This window comes from Pteropus medius, unplaced genomic scaffold, assembly GCF_902729225.1.
Source record: "Pteropus medius unplaced genomic scaffold, Ma_sr-lr_union100, whole genome shotgun sequence".
Lineage (NCBI taxonomy): Eukaryota > Metazoa > Chordata > Mammalia > Chiroptera > Pteropodidae > Pteropus > Pteropus medius.
In genome coordinates this window covers 12,790,483-12,812,588 of record NW_024354500.1, presented here as the reverse complement: position 1 = coordinate 12,812,588, position 22,106 = coordinate 12,790,483, and the positions used below count along the sequence as shown (strand labels likewise).

The 22,106-nt window shown below is 34.7% G+C and overlaps 1 long non-coding RNA gene across 1 annotated transcript in view; it reads left to right on the top strand.

The window, feature by feature from the left end:
* Nucleotides 1-21,418, top strand: part of LOC120594792 (uncharacterized) — a 206,612-nt gene extending 185,194 nt beyond the window's left edge. The window contains exon 3 of the long non-coding RNA XR_005650695.1: nt 21,303-21,418. This is a non-coding gene — a long non-coding RNA (uncharacterized LOC120594792). The remainder of the gene's footprint in view (nt 1-21,302) is intronic.
* Nucleotides 21,419-22,106: the final 688 nt, after the last annotated feature.

The window sequence follows — 22,106 nt, the reverse complement described above, 5'->3', positions numbered from 1 at the left end:
AAAGGCCCATAACCCTCCAGTGTTAATAAGGATTTGGAACAACCGTAATTCTCATAAATCGAAAGTAGAAATGTAAGTGTTCACAGCCTCTGGGAAAAAGTTTCTGGAAGTTTCCAATGAAATTAAACATACTCCTATGACCAGCAATTCCACTCCTAGATCTTGCAAGGTAAAAGAAAATATTCGTTCACAAAAAGACTTATACAATAATGTTCAAAATGCTTCATTTATAATTGCTCCAAACTGGAAATAGACCAGGTGTCCATTAATAGAATAAATAAACTGTGGTATATTCATGTAATGAAATACTACTCCGGAATCAAAAAGAACAAGCTACTGATAAAAACAACATAGAAGAATCTCAGAAATATTTTGGTGATTAAAAGAATCTGTTATGAGGTGAATTGTGTCCCCCTAAATTCATATATTGAAGTCCTAACATTTAGTACCTGGTAAGTGACAGTATTTGAAGATAGGGCCTTTTAAAAGTAATTAAGGTAAAATGAGATCATATGGGCAGGACTTAATGCAATATGCTGGTTTCTTTAGAAGAAGAGGAAATTAGGACACAGGCAATACAGAGACAGAGAGACAACCATGAAAGGACACAGCAAGAAAATGGTCATTTTCAAGCTAAGGAGAAAAACCAAATGTGTCAACACCTTGATCTTAGACTTTTAGCCTCCAAAACTATGAGAAAATACACTTCTGTTGTTTACACCATCAGTCTGTGGTAATTTTTATGGCAGCTCTAGTAAACTAATACAGAAGGCTTATATGAAATACATGTAATATTATTCCAGTTATATAGAATTCTGGAATAGACAAAACTATTTTATGGAGAAAATATGTCAGAACAGTAGTTACCTCTAAAGGATAGGATAGGGCATTAACTAATTGCAAAGGGACATGCCAGAAGTTTCTGGGGTGACGATTAAGAGGTTATACAGGTAAACGCATTTGTCAAAACTCATCAATGTGCACTTAAGATTTGTTCATTTTACTACATATAAATGTTACATCAAAAGAGAAAAAAACTGTAAACAATCAATGGGCCCCACCTCTGACATTAGAAGCTATACTGTCTATTTCTTCCTTTCCACTGTAATTATAAACCCAAGCCCAGTGGTACTAAATATATTTTGTATTTTTCACTTGGATGTTTGCTAAAACCCATCAAGGTGAAATTCACTGGCTGACATGCCTCTGCTATGCTCATTAGCCAAGATAGATTAGTTGAGTAACAAAGCCGAATTGAGAGGGGACTTAACTTTTTATTCCCTTAGTAGGGAAAAAGCTCAATTGTACCACTAGCCAAAAGGTTTTTTGGTTTTTTTTGTTTTTTGTTTTTGATCCTCAGCTGAATTGAATTTGATGGATTGAAAAACATAACAGGGCACTGAGTTGAAAATTACTAGACTGAGAGGGGCTAATTCTCAAAATTATTTGAGGAGCAAGGAAATAGAAATATGCAAGAGACTAGGTCATAGCAGCTATATCTGTTCATAGTGAGTGGTTCTGGCTTGCTTCAGGTGTAAAATAAGGAAGCTCTTGGACTCTGGTTCATTTGATACATTTTGTTTAAAGAGGAGGAAAAATTCTAGTGTTCTACCTATGTTCTCCTGCCCATGGGTTGCCAGGTTGTGATCTAGACTCTAATATTCTACTTGTTGAGAAATTCTACCCTTGTCTTTTAGGAGAGTCATATTAATTTCTCAAATTGCCTTAGGGTATCAGCTACATAATCTCCTTGGCATTTTGATTCCAAGATACAAAATTGACCAGATACAAAATTGATTTGCCTCTCAGTGTGTCAAATCTTTTTTATATCACTAAACCTTCTCATTCAACCAGAAGAAAGTGGGTGGGAAGCCATGGTTAAGGATAGCCCACAGAGTTATGGCTCCACAAATCTGATCTTAGAAAGGGAAACAAACAGTAGTCTTGAATCTATGAGATTTGAGATGAAGTACAATACAGGATCTTTATCTATATTATTAGACTCCTCACAATTGTCAACTTTTAGAATAAACCTAAAAAATTTTGTCTAGCTTTCAACACAATGGTACTTCTCAAGAAATCTCTTACTGTCTGAACTCTTCACTTTTTTACTATTTATTCTCCTATAAATAAAAAGATGTTGACTAGAATCGTCTAGAACTTCAGAATGGTCTTTAGGAAGAAGGCTGCTTGAAGTCTGTGGAATTATCCTGATCTCCATACCACTAAGCTGTGACAACCAACACCTAATTATAATTTCAAATACTCTTTTTGAGGTCCTTCAAAAATGCAAATCCTCATTCTTCTAGGCTCCTTCTTTCTATAAAGGATATCATAGAGAAGTGTATTCTCAATTCTTTATATGTCTAAGAATAATCTATAAATTTATAAATAAATCCTTAAATAAAAATTCTTAAAAGCCTTATAAAACTAACCAAAATGTGGGCTATACATTATCCTTTCACTTAGAGCACACAATAGATTGAGAATTGTGCTCCATTTGTAAATTCTGATGTGACAGCACTTCAAAGATAATCCATTTCTCCTTATTTATTTATTTTTTTTCACAAAGTTTCCCTATGGTAGTTATTCTCTACTTCACATAGACTTTCATTAAACATCTCTCTCCCCAAGTATAGATCATAATCAATTAATGCCTAAACTAACTCATTTTCGAATCTTTCTGTTGCTTAAATGCAATAAAATATGAAGCACATTAATTCCTGTGTTATGATGCTTTATTTCAGCCTAAAATAAAATAACTGTGTTATGATGCTTTATTTCAGCCTAAATCAACAATGCCTGAAAATCTCCAGAAATAGTAATGACTCAATCAATAATCCAGTAACTGTAGCACTTTATAATTCAAACACCAAGAAGTAAATAAATGGATATTCTTTGAGCCTGATTATATTTTTGATCACATTTTTCACTTACTAAAAGTTGTTTCTCAGGATATGGCAATATGGAAAATAAATGAAAATATCATCATCTCTGATGTGTCCATAAAAACAATTCTGCTATGTCCAATCTCTCAGGCCCCTTTAAAATTCAGGCTAATTCAGAAAAATGATAATTTGACACACACCAAATTTTAGCTAGTTTCACAAAGGAAGCCTTTGAGCTACTGAATCTATATAATAAAACCATATACTTATTAGTCTAATTTCCAGAAGCTACTAATATGATAAGTCTCAATGCATGTGCACTTATTGAAAAGATAAAATTACTTTTGTGTAGAATCAATTTAATAGGTAACTGAAGATTATATTGGCAAAATATTCATTAGATAATACCACAGTGCTGGAAGGTAATATAAGCTGTGTCAGTAATTCATCCAAGTTTTCATTTATAGGAAATCTAAATTTATTATATCACTTTGCACACTTTTTTTCCAGGCCTTTTTCTGCAGAGTTGGATGAGAAAGCAACGTTGGTTGATAAACTCATTCATCATCATAACTTTATAATTAAATACAGTCTCTGTGATAATGTAAACTTAATTTCACATGTATTTTTAAGAGGTCGGTATTATTAAGTATTCAAAATCAGTCTGTTGTAGTATCCTCACCTGGAACTGCTAAAATGTAAAATGATATCCTTCTAAAATTTAATCTGAACTTCATCAACACTGCTGAAATTGTTTTATCACATATTTATTAGGGTGAGCAACATAACAGACATAACTTGGCTAGAGTGAAATGACAGTTTTTACCACTAAAGATTAATAACAAAGAAAAGAATTGACAGCACTTTATTCAAAATTATCTTGGGGGACAGTTTCTTTTAAATACACAGAAAAGAAAAAAGATAAACTGAAACTACTCTTGACTGTATCTACTCAGGGGAAATAAAATTGGCTTTTCTGTGTCTTGATTTAACAATACCTGTAGGGAAAAACACAATCTCCCCTTTTCCCTTGAGCTTCTCCCCTAAAGCTATTAAATTTATTTTTACTTATCACTCAATGATTCTTAAAATTCATATCTGTTTCTGAAAGGTAGAGCTAACTAGTGACAACAATAAGAAAAATAGTTTGGGAAATTATTTCCCATGATAAGATTTTTTGTTTTTAAAGAACTGCTAGAAGCATAAATATACATTGAAAACTAAACAACCCTAGGATAGCAAAGCCTGAGTATCAGGATACAAACATGACAAACAACAAGAAAACTCAAAGAGAAAAGGTCTCATATACCCAGTCATTATTAGCTAGGTGACAAACCTAAATAGTTTATGTCTAAGTGAACATATAACAATGAAAACTTCTCATTATTCCAGATATTCTAAAGACTAATATGCCAACCTTGAAATTTAATTTATTTCTAACATTTTTATTGAGGTGTAATTGAATTACAAAAAACTGCTCATATTAAATGTATACAATTTGACAGATTTGAAAAATGCGTGTGTCCATGAAACTATCACCATGATCATGGTAATAAACATTTCCATTACCTCCAGAAGTTTTCTCCTGCCAACCTGGTAATTTTAAACACCAAAAATTCAATTACGTTGGGGAATTTAGGTAAATAAAGATACTTAAGAAGTTGTTGGCATTTTTATTGTTTCACAGTATAAGACAAGTTCTTTATATTCTGTAGATTCCAGAAACCTCCTGGTTACAGGAAGTGGGTACAACTATAATATATGATCAACTTGATAAAATAACTTCATAAAATGAAAATGTCCTCAAGAAAAGATCTTTCGATATAGACTTCTTTAGCATCTGCCCAACATGGGTAAAGTAAAGCATTCACAAGCTGGTTTAAACAGCTAATCTGATAGAGAATGTAAGTATAATTTCAGTATAATTTCTTGCCTGATACCAAAAGTGAAATCCCTTTTCTCTCAAATTTAAGAATATTCAAATTTGTAAACTTTCTGAAAGAGTAATCAATCTATGGAAAATCAATGTCATGAATTTAAATTCATCATATAATATAAATGAAAACATTAAAAAAATTAAACTCATAAAAACTAAGATGGCTAGTTAACCTGTTGTCATCATATATGAGGAGTTTTAACTAATTACAAAGGCAATGGTGCTGATTTCAGGAACAAGCCCTTACCTATTCATGTCGGTCTTTATTGAACAGAAAGAACCTGTCAACTTGAAAGCAGGCAGATAAGAGACTAACACACACTATTGTCTGTACGTCAGCTTAGAGAGGCATACTCTCCTTCAACCTGAGAAGTGAGCAGGGCTTCTCTATCAATGTTCAGCCAAAATTCTGAATTTCTGAATTGCCTAAAATATGAATTCTCATCTGAGATAGACTGAAACAGAAAGTTCCATTTCATGCCAACAGAGCCTCATTAGAGAACTGCTTTGGGGCTAGGCATTTTGTATATTGCATTGTCCAATAGCTAGCGATCTGAGAAACTACAACTCTCAAGTAGACAGTGTGTAGATAAACAGTGTGTTGGGACAAAAAAAAAAAGAAGAAGAAGAAGAAAAAGAAAAAGAGACTGTTGAAGCTCAAATGAATGCAATCTCATCCTCCTGAGTACTAAAAGGATAAACTTTGGAAACCAACTTATAATAAAAAACAGAAGAAATTTTTAGAAAACTGGGTGGAGTCCTCAGTAAGATGAAAGGAGATGTGGTTTATATAATAAAAGAACAGAAAGTGATAAGTCCTAAAGAGATAGATTTAAAGAACAAAAGATTAAAATAAGAATATAACAGTTTCAAGTAAGAAAATAATAAGCAATAAATAAAAAGTAGAAGCAGAAAACAAAACAGAATTTTCACAGTTTAAATCCAGTAATTGATGAGAAGAATAGATTTGAGAAGCTATTTCAGAATGCAAAAGATATGAGTAAATATTAAAATATTGAGTCAATATGGAAGGGAAAAAATGTATCTACCCTAAGAATTCTAGATGTTCATAAGGAAGGTACAGGAGTAAGAAGAAATAAGAAGTTAAAAGCAAAGCAATAACCAAAAGTACAGTGAAAAACAATCTTCTCAAACTAAAACAAAACCATGTGTGAATTTACATTCACTTACTATATACATATGCAAATAATTATTGGGGTTTTATTCTACAAAATACAATGAAGATAAATAAGATCAAAAGGACATCTGCCATATCCTTGCCTTTGTGGGTAATTGGGGAGACAGACAAAATAATCAAATGAATAAATATAAAATTACGACCAGGACAAGAGAGTAGATGCTTTTATAAGATCATGAGATAGGGAATTTGACATAGTCAGGAGGTCAGAGAAAGTTTCCCTGAGGAAGTAATGTTTCATATGAGGTCTGAGAAACAGTGGAAATTAATCAGGGAACTGAAGAGCCCAGGCAGAAAGAATAGCATATGAAAAATTCTTTAACAAAAGTGAGCATAGCATGACTAAGGAACTATGAGAAGGTTGGTGAGTCTGGGGTGAAGAGTCAAAAGGAACATATATGAGATGACAGTGAGGAGGTAGGTAGGGGCTAGACCGTTCAGGGCACTGTAGGTCATACATTTCCTTCATTTTTTACCATGACCTTCAGTAAGAAATACTTTCTACATCATATGTACATATATAGAAATCAATTTGCTAGATTATGAAAGCATTAAAAAAAATGAACAGAATACGAATAGGACACAATAGAGCATTTTTCTCATAGTAAGAGTAGGTAACAGTTTATGAAATGTTTTGTTTAGATTATGGTATTATATATGTTTTATGTGTGTATATATAGATATTCACATATATATGTTCCATGTACATAATGATTTTTAAATGGTCTTATAATCTAACAAATTGGTTTTACAATTTCATAATTCATCAGTGGGTCCCCACCTGCAATTCAAAAAATTCTGTGGTGAATCCATGTTGGAGATTTTGCCCTTTACTAAAATCCATCGAAGTAATTTAAACAGATTTATGAGGTAAACAAATTTTAATTGGGGGGAAAAACAATTTCTCTAGCAACAGTGTGCAGGTTTGTAAAGGAGTGAGCCAGAGACTCCTATAGTGAGATGTAAGACATAACAATAGATTGACCTTGAAGTGTAGCAAAGGAGAGTAAGAAATATTTCAGATAATTAGGAGGTAAAAAAATCAACAGGATTTTGTGATGAGATAAGTATGAACACAATTGTCAAAGTAACTCTTAGGTTGAAAGAGACCTAAAGTATCGAAAAGAAACCCCAAAGTGACAAAATATTGGACTTACGAGAATAAACAAAATCATCTAACAAGAAATTCTTCAGAAAACACGTGTTACTAACAGAAAAATCGAAGTTGGGTTGGATTCACGCTATTCTTTTGCAATGTGAAAGGCCAAGAGGTAATGAAAAAATGAACCACAGAATTTTGAAGGAAAAAAGTTGGTGAGCAAAAGATGTTATGTTAAGCCAACTTGTCAGTCAGGCATGAAAATAGAAAGTTATGATAAAATACAGGCATATTGAAAAAAATGTATCATCCACAATCTTGGGGAAAAAATTACTTGAAAGTACACTTCTATGGAGAGATAAATCCAAATTTAAAAATCAAGAATAAGGATGTCATGGTAAGAAAAAAGAGAGAGGGAGAGGGAAGGGGAGGGGAAGGAGGGGAAAGGAGAGAGGAGAGAGAGAAAAGATTAGCAGATACTAACTAAAAATAGAATTAAATTTAAATAGTTATTTATAACAAGATAAAACAATACAAAGTAAGAAAAAATGTTGAAAGGAAAGATGTATAATATATAAAAATAATGAATTTACAAAAATTAGAGAATAAAACACAAATTATATTAAAAGGGAAGATGATTAAAAACATGCTAAATTCCTCCCATAACATAGGGGAAAATAACTCAATTTTAATGATTGGAAAGAAAACTTGGGGGCATATTTTTGAATAAACATAACTATACTCAAGTCAAATGTGAAACAGAATGTAAATCTTTAAAATCATTGAATTTTAAAACTTATAATGATATCAAAAGTAGTTCAAGATAATAAAACCCAGAAAGAGAATAGGCACATTTGAAAAAGCAAATAGGAACAAAACAAAAACAAATGAAAACAAAACTGTTAACACAAGACAGAAAACATCGAACATATCACCTATAAAAATAAGAGAGTTGAAGCCCCCATGTTAAGGCAAATACTCTTAGATTGTTTTAAATTCAATTATAAATGCCTTACAAACTAATGTAAATGAAAGTTTAAAAAATTACCTCTTAAAAATTACTTAGGTCCAGCCTACCAATGAGATCTTTCAAGTATCCAAGTTAAAAAGATCAAATAATTCCCAGCTTACACATATTACTTTATTGTATAAAAAAAAATTGAAAAAGCTTTCAATAAATTTTCTGAAGCCAACATCATAATTCTTGTGACACAGTTTAATATGTCAATATTTTTTAATGTATGAAGACATATTACTTGAGAAACACTGATTTAGAAAATAATGAGAATGAAAATAAAAATAGAAACTATGGGTATACGACCAAATTTATTTATGAAGACTATCTTTCAGATTTTATTTAAACTCCAAAAGTCAGAAGAAAAATAAGACAGAACTTAAAGAAAGTTGGAAGAAAGAAAATTTATTTTATTATTATTTTTTAAGTTTATTGGGATAACGGTTAATACAATTATATAATTTTCAGGTGTACATTATCATTTGACATCTTTATAGTCTATTGTCTGATTACCACCCAGAGTCCAGTTTCCTTTAGCTACCATATATTTTATCCCCTTTACCCACTTCACCCTCCCCCAATCCTCCTATATTTGACCCCCTTTACCCTGTTTACCTCTTACCTCCTCCCTTACCCCCTACCCTGTGGTAACCACTTGTCCATTGCCCATGTCCCCGAGTCTGTAAGAAAATTTAGAATGACTAAAATAATTGAATAAATTTGAAAATAATAGAAATTGATTTTAAAATTTCAAAAGTTATTTTGTTTGTAAAAATAGTACCCTTTGATAAATTTAGCAGAAAAGAAAAAACACAAACATAATTAGTAATGAGAAAGCATATGTAATAAAGAAACATGGGAACATTTAGAATATGATAGAATACCTTATACAAATATTCTATATAAATGTTTGTAGAAATATTTTTTAAATATAAAAGTTCTTAACATTTTATGTAATGGAAAGTTTATCATAAAATATAAATGATCAAGAAGACTCAATAGAAATAAAATATCTTAATAGATTCATAGCTATGGGCATTATTTTTTAAATTTGAAGAATTATCTTAAAGAAGGCTCTAGAATTCTATGGTTGTATAAGTGAGATCTTTCAGGTGTTAAGGAACAGATATTTCCCATGCTCTATAAAGCATATTAGAGTATTTAAAAACGTGAAGTGCTAAAAAAGATGTGGAATGCTATTTTTAAAACGTTTAATGAAACAGGTACATTTCCAATATCAAAATTTCAACAAAATATGAGACAAAAATGTAAAGAGAAAGCTACACACAATTTTGGTTAAAAATACTGGATGGGCTACTAATACTGGATAGGGAATGCAGCTAGCATTAATATATTGGCTAGGTGGAAAATAGGGGAGAGAAGGAACAATTAGGAGAATTGTTTTATAAACTATATAAATGTCTAACCAATGTACTGTAAACTTGAAACTAATTAAAATAAATAAATAAATTTATAAAAAAAATATACGGGAGGAATTAGGAATTCTAACAGAGTGTTAACAGAACTTTAACAAATAAAATCTCACGTCAGTGGGAAAAGGGTAATTTGTTAACAAATAGTGTTGATACTCAGGCTCATTTTGAAACAAAATAAATTAGATGTCAGCATGTAGCAAGTTAAGCACTCCAAATGGATAAAGCGTAAGAGACTATAAAGGAACTAGAAGATAATTTAGAAACACATTTACAGAATTCTGGAGTGGGTAAGGCATTTATAAGTATATTAACAAAAAAGAAAACAAAGGGAACTGTTGTTCAGTCATATTTTTCCTCTTCATTAAAGTTATATCATTCTGATTGAGACTATCATTAAAAAATAATAATTTCCTAAGCCTATGATTTAAAAAACACAATCACCATCCTAATTAAAATTCAGCTTTCCAAAACTGAATAAATAACTAAATTTGAGAAGAAAGACATCATAGGCAAAAAAACAAAGATAAAAATAATAACAGAACAGATCAACTAAATAAAAATTAAAGCTTCTAATATCAAAAGATTAAAAGGCAAATCATGTACTATGAAAATATTTGCAACAAATATTACAAAGTGATAATATCTTTTACAAAATGAAATCTATAAATTTCCCAACAACCAAAAAGCAGTTGAATGACTTGTAGAATTTATTCACATAAAGAATTATTAGCTATTAAAATACTTTTTATGGAGAAATGGTCATGATTTACTATTAAACAGAATACTAATACAAAACTATATATCTATATAAGCAGATGTAAATCTAAATCTACCCCAGTTCCAAAAGTTTATATATACTATATGTACACATTTATACATGCTTACCCCTGTGTATTATACATAAATTTATATTGATATATTTAAATGAAAAACCATCAAAAAGTTGGTAAGTTAGAGATAGCAGAAAGCCATTAAATTCATGAAGTCTTCATTTCTGTCATTAGCTTGTAATTAACTTATTAATGTTGGCTTTCATGTCTTTAAATACTGGATGCCACCACGTAACTAACTCCTTCTTAAAAAGTTCCCCAAAAAAGTATGTACAATAAAATCATTATCTCTACAATGAACACATCCACATTCCATTCCATAAATATTGATAAGCACCCATCATGTTTCAGGAGTTTGGGGGCAGTGGGTGGAAGAGCATTATCTACTAATTCTGTTCTTTTCTGGCACTGAGCATAAACTTTGTTAGATTTTGCTCTGCCATGCCTTACTGTACCATGATGTACCATGATGTCATCTGTACCATGATGACAACTAAATTCAGAATCTAATAGGAATCAGATTTCAGATAATTCCCTAAGACAGTCTGCCAACCTTGCAATAAGAGTAACTAAAAGAGTCAGCAAAGTAGAATACTGTTTTCATTTCATTAGTAGGATAATATTAATTTTTATTAGAGTCCTTGGACAAAGTACAAAAACTACATTGGACATTTTTTTTTTTTCATTTTAAAGATTTCACACTTAAACTTTTAAAATTTTATTGTTTTCATTTCTCTCTACTCTACCATATTTTAATATAATCTGGTTCCACACCCACTGCTTTACTGAACCTGCATTCACAAGAACCATACAACAGGCCCTTGCAACCCTCAAAGGCCCTTGCTTCGGTCCTCTTTGTCTTTGTACTTCCTGTGGTTTTCACCATGTTTCCTCTTAAAGTAATTCTATCAACCATAGGGATGAAGCAGAATTATCTGACACTTTTCTTATTCTGTTTGTCTCTTTGGTGACTGCTCATTAATTCTTTACCCCCAAACATGGGTTTTTCATAAGATTGGACACTTTGCTCTTGCTCTCAACTATTAATACTTTCTTCTCTGGAAAACTTATCAATCTTTGTTAATACTTCAATAAGAAGTTTCATTTCTACAAGGATGACTCCCAAATATTTAGCTATCATTGACTCTTCCTTGAAGAGTAAGGCCCACATCTTCAAAGGCCCAAAGTGGATGATTCATATGAACGCTCTACAATTGCTTCAAACTCAAGACTTAAAATAAAATCCCCCACCTCCCCTAAACACATGCTCACCCACCTGACTTCATTTTAGTTCATAGGCGTCTCCAGCACCCAGACCTGATATCTTTGAGTCATCAGTGCAACCTGCTGTTCAAACCTCAGATCTAGCTCTAATTCTCCTTGGATCAGTTAGCTTGCTTATTTGAGTGTTCTTAGTCTTGATTTCCTCATCTTTAAAATGAGGTTCAAGTGAAGTTCAAAAGAGAAAGTGAGATCATGGATGTGACTGTTATCTATAAACTTAGACTGCTATGTGCATATTAGGTATAATTTTTTTCCTCATTCAGCCCAGAATATGGCATATAATAGAAACTCAATAAATGTTTGCTATTTGAAAGAATGAATGAACAAATAGTTGAATTAATGCAACCTGTGCTTCTTTTGAATGCCTATAGCATTTACTGAATGCTGTATGGTGCATTGGGCTCATATTATGTATCACCCAGTCTTTTATGTTAGATATATCTTCACTATATGTGTCTTGACTTCTTAAACAGACATTCAGATCCTTAGGAGTTAGTTGCCTTACTTATTCTTCCTTGTGTCTCTCACAAGACATGGCAAAGTCCTTTTACATACCAGGCATGCAATAGTATTTGATTGTGCATCCTATTTATAACCCTCAAATGTATATCAGTTATTTTTTTCCCATTAAAGGGAAATGATGTACATTATTTTGCAAGTCCATATTCTTAAAGCCTTATTTATTTATTTTTAAAATCATGACTCACATCTCGTTGGTTCAGAAACTTACACCAGTGATTTTAATGGCATGGTGAAAGGATTTCATTAGGATGCCTCACTTTCCCAATTTGCTTTAATTTAGTCATAAAATTCCTTCCCTGTTGAATCTCAATGGCCATGGGCATCTTCGCTCTGATATATGTAATTTAATCAAGCTGCTTCTGGCTATGTTAAACTAAGCTATGCTGTGGAATTGCAACTACAGATTGTACCAGAAATCAGAGCACTTTTAAAATTTTTTTTTATTCATGATGGCATTTCTACAATCAAGCAAGCAATTTTGCTTTCTTTCCTCCTCCTTTCTTTGAAAATTTACTCCCGGAGGGAAAAACAAAGCAAAGAAATAGTACCCATGCACTAGTCAGCCAGGCAATTATGACAAAACAGGAAATATGTATGTGTCAAACAGCACAGCCTTTGGATTATCTGATCTGTGTGAAGAAAACTTTTCAGTTGGATATGAGTGGGTAAAATTTCTGTATCACCCATAAAAGTATTTTTATTACTAATTTCCCAGCAGACTCTTACTCATAGCCCTTTATTTCTCTGAATGTTGGCCCATTAAGTATACTAATGTTTAACAAAATAGAAATAAATGAATGATGGACACTTCCCTGTCATGTCTGAGCCCAGCAGGGTTTTACATCTCATAAGTTACAGGTAACTTCTATGGGCCAAACACATTGAATACAGATGTCATAGGCAAGAGGCTCAGTATATTTATTAGTTTGAATGACTCTTTAATTTCCCTTTCTAGAATAAACTCCTCCAGGGATGTGGCTTAGACAATTTGTATTCCCTCATAACTTCTTTTAAAAATCATCCAATATAAAAATTTCAATAGCATGCTCAAGGGGATGACTATGAAAAGTATGGATTCCTAAGTTAGAGCCCTGTATTAGTTTTCTAGGGCAGCTGTAGCAAAGTACCACAAACTGACTTAAGCGACAAAAGTTTATTGTCTCAGAGTTATGGAGGCCAAAAATCCAAGATCCAGGTGTCGGCAGGGCTATGCTTCTTCTGAAAGCACTAGCTTTCAAGCCTCTCTCCTAGTTCTGGTACGACCCTGGCCTGTGGCAGCACAACTCGGATTATCACATGGTGTTCTCTCTCTGTGCATTATGTCCCTGTGTCCAAGTTTCTCCTTTTTACAAGGATGCCAACGATCTTAACTTGGCCATTGGCAAAGACCCTATTTCCAAATAAGGTCATATTCACAGGTCTTGGGAGTTAGGACTTCAACATCTTTTGGGCGGGGGGCAGTGGGGTGGTCACAATTCAACCTATAATAGCCCCATGCAGTCACTGCAGTAGCTGCCCATGCATGGGACAGAGCAACAAAAGTCAGCTTGAGCACCACAGACAACCAGGCATTACTAGTTATATCTGAAGGTTACTGGACATTTTAGAAATTAAAATAAACAAACAAACAAAAAATACAGCCTCTACTTGACAAAATTGCCACACATTACTTTTTAGGAAGAAGGGGACAAAGTCCTTTAAGTTGACAGGATATACACCAGAGTAATAAAGGATAACCCTTTGAAAAATGGGCTTTTGAGATTTCATAAGAAGAGGCTTAACACAAAAAGACTGCTTTGGACATTGTCAAGTAGAATCAACTTTTAATGAGAAAAGGGATTTTTTTCTATGAAAAAGTTTCCAAAGAGTAATGTTTTCCCAAAAGTTTGTTTTCAAATGAAAGTATTCAGATGAGGACAACTTAGTTGTAAATTTTTCTCAGAGAATTATAAAAATTGTTAAGCTTCTCATGTGATTTTACTTATAAAACCCAGGAAAATATCCCATGATACCAAAAAATCAAATATTAGCAATTTATGGAATAATATGGATTTGGTTGGAGCTCTGACAGGAAATAACTTTTCAACACAGCCCTCCAAATTATCTCATTTGGATCTCCATTCTGCACCCATAAGTGATCTCTCAGGTAGATCCCATAGCTTTTTCCATTCACTTGCAGTCCATATTTTGGTATTAATAAAATCATTCCAACCTCATGTCCTCTCATTTGTTAGCTGCCTCTGGCAATTCTTAGATGGGAAAGGGGAGAGACAGGAGAGGTCTGAGATGACTGATGCTATTGTTCCTGGCAGATATCCAGATGCAAACTTTCCTCTCATGAGATCTTTCAGTGGGTCCTTCAGAGACCCCCTACCTTCTAGGTACTTTAGATGCTACGCTCTCCCAGGTCACAGGCTGCACTCTTGGGCTGGCTTATTTGACTCTCCCTCATTCCTGCTCTTAGTAGTGTAAACTCTTTCAGTTGAGGTTGCCTCCAGCAACCTGGCACCTGGCAGTGCTCCAGAAAAGCACCATTTCAAGAGTTCTCTAGCCCAGCCAAGTTTCATGAGATCTCTCTAGCTCATGGGAACATTAAGCATCCGGAGTATCATATCATCTCCAAGACAGCCCTTTGTCCTTGCTTTGCCATTAGGGGCAGTTCTGGCCAGCCCCTGGACAGTAGGCTACTACAGACCAGTGACAGGCACCAGACATTCCAAATTCTGGGGCGCAAGATTAGGTCATCTCAAAAATTTTCAAGAGCATTCTCTTCTGACTGTTCATAAACCCAGAAAGGGGCTCATCTATACCTGACTTTATCCAAGTGGTGAACTGTTGTTTGTTTTGTTTGTTTTGTTTTTTTGTTTTGCTTTGTTTTGTTTTGTTTTGTAGCATAGTGCTCCTAAAGTGTTCATTCTTTGGGCCTAAGTGAGAATGATAAGCTCAGATCTTCCTACCTAGCCTATACCTTTCTTCCAAGAAATCCTCCCCTCATCTATCACTTCCATCTCACACCTTCTCTTATAATTAAACTGGAAGAAATGATAGGTCACAGAACCACTCTCACCATCTCTTAGTAAGTTCTGCACGAATAGTCTACCATCACTCTCTAGAATGTTTAAATGTTTGGCACCATTTTCTTTTGCTTAGAGCCTTAGCCAGGACTATAAACTATGAGGGATCCCCATTTAACATTCTTCTACAATAATTTCAGGAGACAACTATATTTGGGGTAATAAAAATATTCCTTCACCAAGTAATTTTTGATTTGTCAAAACTTGTATCCACAGCATAGTCCTAAGTAGAAGCTCTCTTCATTATATTAGGAGGAGAAGCTTTTGTCTATTCTTTAATAATGAAGTCTGTTCATGCTTTGGGGATTTGTTATGAGACTTCTGAATTTGAGGCTTATTATGGACTGAATGTTTGTGTCCCCTGAAATTCATATGTTGAAGCCTTAACCCACAGAGTGGCTGTATTTGAAGATGGGGACTCTAAGGAAGTAAGTGAGGTTAAATGAGGGCATAAGTATGAGGCCCTGATCTGATAAGATCAGTGTCCTTATAAAAAGATCACCAGAGAGTATGCTTTCTCTCTCTCTCTCCCTGTGTACACATAAGAAGAGGTCATGTGAGCACACAGTGACATGGTGATTGCCTACAAGCCAAGAGAAGAGGGCTCAGAATGAAACCTGTCTTGCAGACAGCTTGATCTTAGATTTTTCCAGCCTCCAGAACTGTGAGAAATAAATTTCTGTTATTTAAGTCTGTTCTGTTATTGTTGTTATGGTACTCTTAGAAGAATAATACAGGGCAATTCACATCTCCACTTGCCCATTTATATTTTCTCTCAACAGTCATGTTTTCTGGATCACTAGATTAAGAAGACTATCACTACACTAGGTCTAATCCTAAATTTTTATCCTACAAATACAATCTTTGATGACACAGCCTAAGAAAAGCCATACATGTTACAGCAAGAGGATCAAACACCAAAGAGTCATTTCAGCAAGTCACCTGCTATTTAATATAATTTTGCTAGCAGTATATGAGAAAGTAGACTGAATTTGTGAACAGAGAAATAGAGGCACTAGGAAGGGTAGAGTCAGATCTCTATTAGGCACTGTACCTAACCTTTATGTGAATTGAAAAAGGCAACCCATCCTTAAGTTAAAAAAAACAAACAAACGAACAAAAAACCACATTATTATTGCACAAGACCCATGGCACAAGGTCTAGAGAAAATAAGAATATAGGCAGCTGCCTTTGTTGGCATCATTAGGTGACCCCAGATAAGGTGGGTAACAAGTGGTTATCATGTCATTATTTTCCTTCATCAAAATCAGTCTGACTTATGGTTCATCATACTGGATAATGATTCTAAAAGACTGTCAAAAGAGACTCTTCTCTACTGCTCATTGAGAATATTATTTGTCCTTTCTAGTTACTCAATGCCAAATCAATTCTGGTTCAAGACCAAAGCTAATATTAGAAGAAAAAAGTTTTCAAGTGTTTGTTTATTTTAAAAGAACAAAATCTACCCTAGGAATAGTGGAAAGTATAATCCTTCTTCCCACAGGGGTGTGGTAGGGGGTGTTATGTGAGGCCAGGCCTGAGAAAAAAGACAAGGAAAGGTTTTTTTTCCCATTTTCAGACTAGCCATCTGTGACTTAAAAATAAAAGTAATAATAAAAAAAGTCTTGGGGAATCTTTGGCTTCTCTTCTGCCAGTATCTTTGAGAGTTCAGTTTCTGTTCAGAATGCGAAAGGCACATAATTATTTCCATGTCTGACTAATATGCGCTTGTTTGTGAAGGGCCATAATCCCATAACCCATGTGGATCATGGTCTTGGTGTGTATTGAAAGTAAAAAATGAGGGCTGTTTTCATCCTGGCTCCTCTAGTGACTGAGTCACCATGTCCTTGAGCAAGTTATTTCCTCTCTGTGTACTCACTTTTAAAAACAGAGAGATAATAGTGTTCCTGACCTCCTTACCTCACTGGGATGTTGTCAACATTAACAAGCAATAGACCCATATTTTTAGAGTAGAAAGGAAGAAAATTGCTAAATTTTAAAATATTTTCCCTCCCATAGATCTATTTTGTACGCCTTAAAATTCCTAAATGGATTACAGTGGACAAAAAGGGCCTAGAGTACTTATGAAGGCAAAGTTATAGTTGACCTTGTGGGACAAATCTTTGTAGTCTTTTCAGTTTTCTTATGAAAAAAAGACAAAGACCAATGACATTTATTTAGTTGAGGATCTTTTTACACAAAGTAAGTTACCAAATTAAAAAAAAAAAAAGAAAAAGGATGAACTAATAAGAAAAACTATTATGGTAAAAATATCACTGAACTGAGAGCTGGGGAAAAAAAATCTAGTTTCTAAATCTTGATTACTAACCTATTTATGTCAACTTAGCCTCTCGTAAGCCTCAGTTTATTTATCTGAGAAATGAGAGCAGATTATAATAGTTATCAGGTATAGGGTACTAAGTTAAACAAGATTTTAATGAAATAATATATGTAAACATTCCTTAAATTTATAAAACACTGTGCAAATGCGAGGTTTTGTTGCTACTGCTCAGCCAACCACCACATCTCTTTAGTCACCATAACATCACTTCATCTGCTTCAAGGATAGTGGTTACACCAATTTTCTTGGACATGAAAACAGTGCCAGCATGTTCCACATAATTAGAGTTCCCACCCAGCCATTTTTCACTTTGACAGGGAAAAAAAGGAAGGGAAGGGCTGCATCCCATGGTTGGGCCATCCTTTGATTCAGATGTGAAATGAGAGCTTTGAAGCAGAGGTGAAGGGTCTGTGCTGATTAGGGAAATGAACCGTCTCCTTCCAAGGAGCCTTAAGTTCCCACTACTTCAGGGTGTGTCCGCAGAGACACAAAGAGACAGTCAGTTTTCCATACAATAAGGTTTGGAATGTTGCCAACCTAGTCAAAGGCTGAGGGAAAGATTTGTGGAAGAAGGCTTTCAACATTTTCAAACATCGGATGGCAATAACGCAGTTATTCTAGATGACATCTGAGGTCTGTTCCAGTCTTGAAGCTCAGTCTATAAATCAGAAAACTACAAAAATAAAATTAAAGAAGCACATAGAATCTCCTTGACTCCTTTGTCCCCTGTTTGAAATCCAACCATTCTGAGTCATTTCAGAAAATAACCTATATTCTTAACTTGCCAGTTTGTCAGCCTTCCTTAGCCACTTCAGGCCATCCTTATAATTTTTTTTTCTTTTCTTTTCTTTTTTTTTTACTATTTCTTCTTTTCAATTGTGTACTTAATGTATCTCTTTTCTTATATCTTATGTCATTGTCTATTTTTCCATTAAGACTTGTTTTTATAACCAGATTGTAAAGTCTGTGGATATAGGAATCATGGTTCAGGCTTTTCATTACACTTTGTACCCTTAATTCTCTGAGATTCATACTTGGTGGAGTCAGCCATTCCAGGGCAGCTCTTTGCATGTTTTTGCCTTTGTTTCACTGACCCTTGAACATCATTCGCTATGAGTGGTAGACAGCATTTCCTTCTGTTTCGCTCTGCATTTCCCCTTTTCTTGACTCTGCTTTGTGTTTCTAGGCACCTAAGTAACAACTAAAGACCATGCACAAAAGTGCCCTCTTGGTTAGGCCTCCATGGTTAGGCCATCCTTTGATTTAGATGTGAAATGAGAGCTTTGAGGCAGAGGTCAAGGGTCTGTGCCGATTAGGGAAATGACAGTCTCCTTCCAAGGAACCTTAAGTTTCCTCTGGTCATGGCAGGCCTACGTGCTGTAGAAAGACTAAAAAAAGTACTCAATGTAGGGAAATTTTGTAACAACCACTCCATGATGAAAAATAAATATTGGCAATAGCCATTAGAAGTGAGGAAAAAAGAGAGAAATTTTTTCAAAACTAAATATCGAGTGACGATTGTGCATTATTTTAACTGTGGGGTGATTCTAAGAACAAACAGAAGAGAGAACTTTTAGAAGTTGAGATTTTTACTTCCCTATCCTTGCCCTACCAATTTCTACATTTGCTTTATACTCTTCAGAGTAGAAGAGATCACTGGATTCAAAGAACATTCAGTTGGGGTGGGAAAGTGGGAGAAAAGGAGGAGCAGAAAAGGAAAGATCAGACACTGCGACCTGTTCAGAACACTATGTATATCTTTCTTTCCACTGGCATCAGGAAAACGATTGCTGAAACACTGTAAAAAGTCAAAAATTTCAGCCCCTCAGATGAAATACAGTAGATTAATAGCTCAGCTTTGTGTACCAGTTACTGAGTCAAGGATGTTGGGACCCAGGGCTAAGGACTAATTTAGAATAGGGATGTGTAGGCTGATGGCCTGAAATGTTCACAACTCTCTGTAGCTAAGCCCTTTGCGATATTCATTTGCATATCTGCCCTTTACTAGGTGAGGTCTATTTTCCCACCTCTTGAAACTGGACTGGCTTTGTGATGTGCTTTGGCCAATAACGAACCATAGAAGTGATGGTATGCTAGTTCTAAGCATAGGCCTCAATAAGCCTTGAAAGTTTTACCTCTCTTAAAATTTGCCTACCAGCATAAGGATAAGTCTGGGCTAACCTGCTGGATGACAGAAAACACACAGCCAGTTGTCTAAACTGGCAGCCAGTCATGTGAACCAGACATTTTTAAAACAGCCTGTTCCTAATCAACCCAAAAACAGACATAAGATGCATTAGTGAACTTAAATAACTAAGCAGAGATCAGTTAAGCAGGGCCCAGTACTACCTAGCTAGCTGATAGACTCATGAGCAATAATAAATACAGCAAAAGAGAACTGATACAGAGTCATTGAATCAAACGTTTGGCCAGGCATTTTGCCTCCTAGAAGAAGTATGTACATAACTCTGGAGATAGTCGAGAGAACCTGAGTCAGTAGTTTTCAGAGTTAATAGTCCTACCTGGATTCCTATTTGGAATCCACGGTGAGTTATTCCAAAAGCAGATTCCAGAGAGTACTTTTAATAATAATAATCTTAGAAGTTAACTATATGCAATGCTTACTTCAAAGCCAACATCTCCTCTAGCTTCCACAAACATAAGGTGCTATTATCCTGGTTTTATGGAACAAAGAAACTGCGGGTAAGAAGTTAGGTAAATACCAGGAGCTAAAATGGAAACCTTGGTTGAGTTTGATGCCAAAGCCCAGGTAATGAACACTGCACAAAAGTTTTGCACTGGGAAATTGACAGTATTGTAACAGCTGGCGACCAAGGACCAAGGAGCGAGGCAACTCCCCTATCTGCAGTGGAAATGGGGTTTGGGGTAACTGTCTAGGTTTATTCAGAGGATAAAGAGACAAGGTGGCAGCTAGAGAGAAGGCAGCTATATAACACCTGTCAGATGTTACTATAGCAATAAACAAGCCCAGCAAATCCTGTTTCACTCCTGAGAACATTTGTCTCCATGGTAAAATAAAGCAAAATTGGATGAGTCAGTCACCACCTGAGAGGAGGGAGGGCTCAGAGTCACAGAGGCTTAGCAGATTGCTCTCCACTCTTGCCTTTGACTCATCAGTCCCAGAGGAGTTAAGAACTTGCTTGCTAACAGCTTTCCCCAGTCATCTCAACAGGTAAAAGGAGACAGGGACAAAGCCAGAGGAATCCCATTGCATTGTAAAGTTCTTAGATATGATAGGGGATGTCTCAGTCTCCCCTGTGAAGCTAGTAAAATACCTTTACTCATTCTATATATGGTCAACCTACCCCATCCTCATGAAAATTACCATATTGAGTGCTCTGAAAATATCCTGTTTTCAAGAATCAATTTATACATTAATTCCTTTGTGTAGAATGAATAACAACTAATTTCACTCTCACAGCAACTGTAATGTAGGTGTTAGTATTGCCACTTTACAGATGAAAAAAATGGAAGTTTAGAGATAGGGTAAGCAACTTGCCAAAAATCACAAAACTGGGCCCTAGTCAACCTATATTGGCAACCACCAGAACCCAGGCTTCCAAACATTCCTTTTTTCTGTTAAAACCAGTATGCTAAAAGAACTTTCTCTCTCTCACCCTCTCTCTCTCTCTTTCTCTCCTTCTTCCTTTCTTTTCAGTATGCCAGTAAAATATTCTGGATGTCAGAGTCAAGGATAAGACTCAATTTGAACTCTTGCCTATCTTCAATTTAACTAACAACTTGGAAATGTAGCACCAAAGATAGAATTCCAAAGCTGACAGGTAAGTCCTATTCATCTTAAGAATTTTTCCCTTCCAATATTATCATACATCCAGATTCCTTACAGCAAATTTCATCTCTGCTGAAACTCAACAGCAAAACCATCAGACTTTTCTTTTGGTATTTATAGTTCATTTATTAAATGAACATTCAGAACACAGCTCATAGTTTCTGAATCAGCCTTACTAGTGTTTCTCTGAGCTATACTGGAGGGCTGGGATATGTTCCCACTCTACTAACATACTGTTGTTTGGGACACAAAGACAGATAGAGTGCATTCAGCTAAAGGATGCAGCTGGGAGGAGAGGGGAGCAGTCAAGAAACTGAGCATCCTCTGTGAATTATTGAACTCAGTTGTGTTATGGTGAGTTTTTATGTGTCAGATGTCTGGATGTCAGGTGGAGGAACATAAATGCCCGGTCTCCCGACAACTCATCATTTTCTTATCATTTCTTTCTTCTTACATCTTTGCACTTTCAGACAGCGTGTGTTTAAAGTTCAAATTTCCATCTATCACAAGTCTTGCTGCATATGACCACAGCATAGTAGACTAGGAAGGCATCCAAATCCTCTATTTCAGCCTTCCCTAAAGCATGGAATCTATCTACTGAACTCTTTTATGGGATATATAACATCTGCTCAAATATTTCTAGTGACAGACAACTCATTAACTCCAAGGACA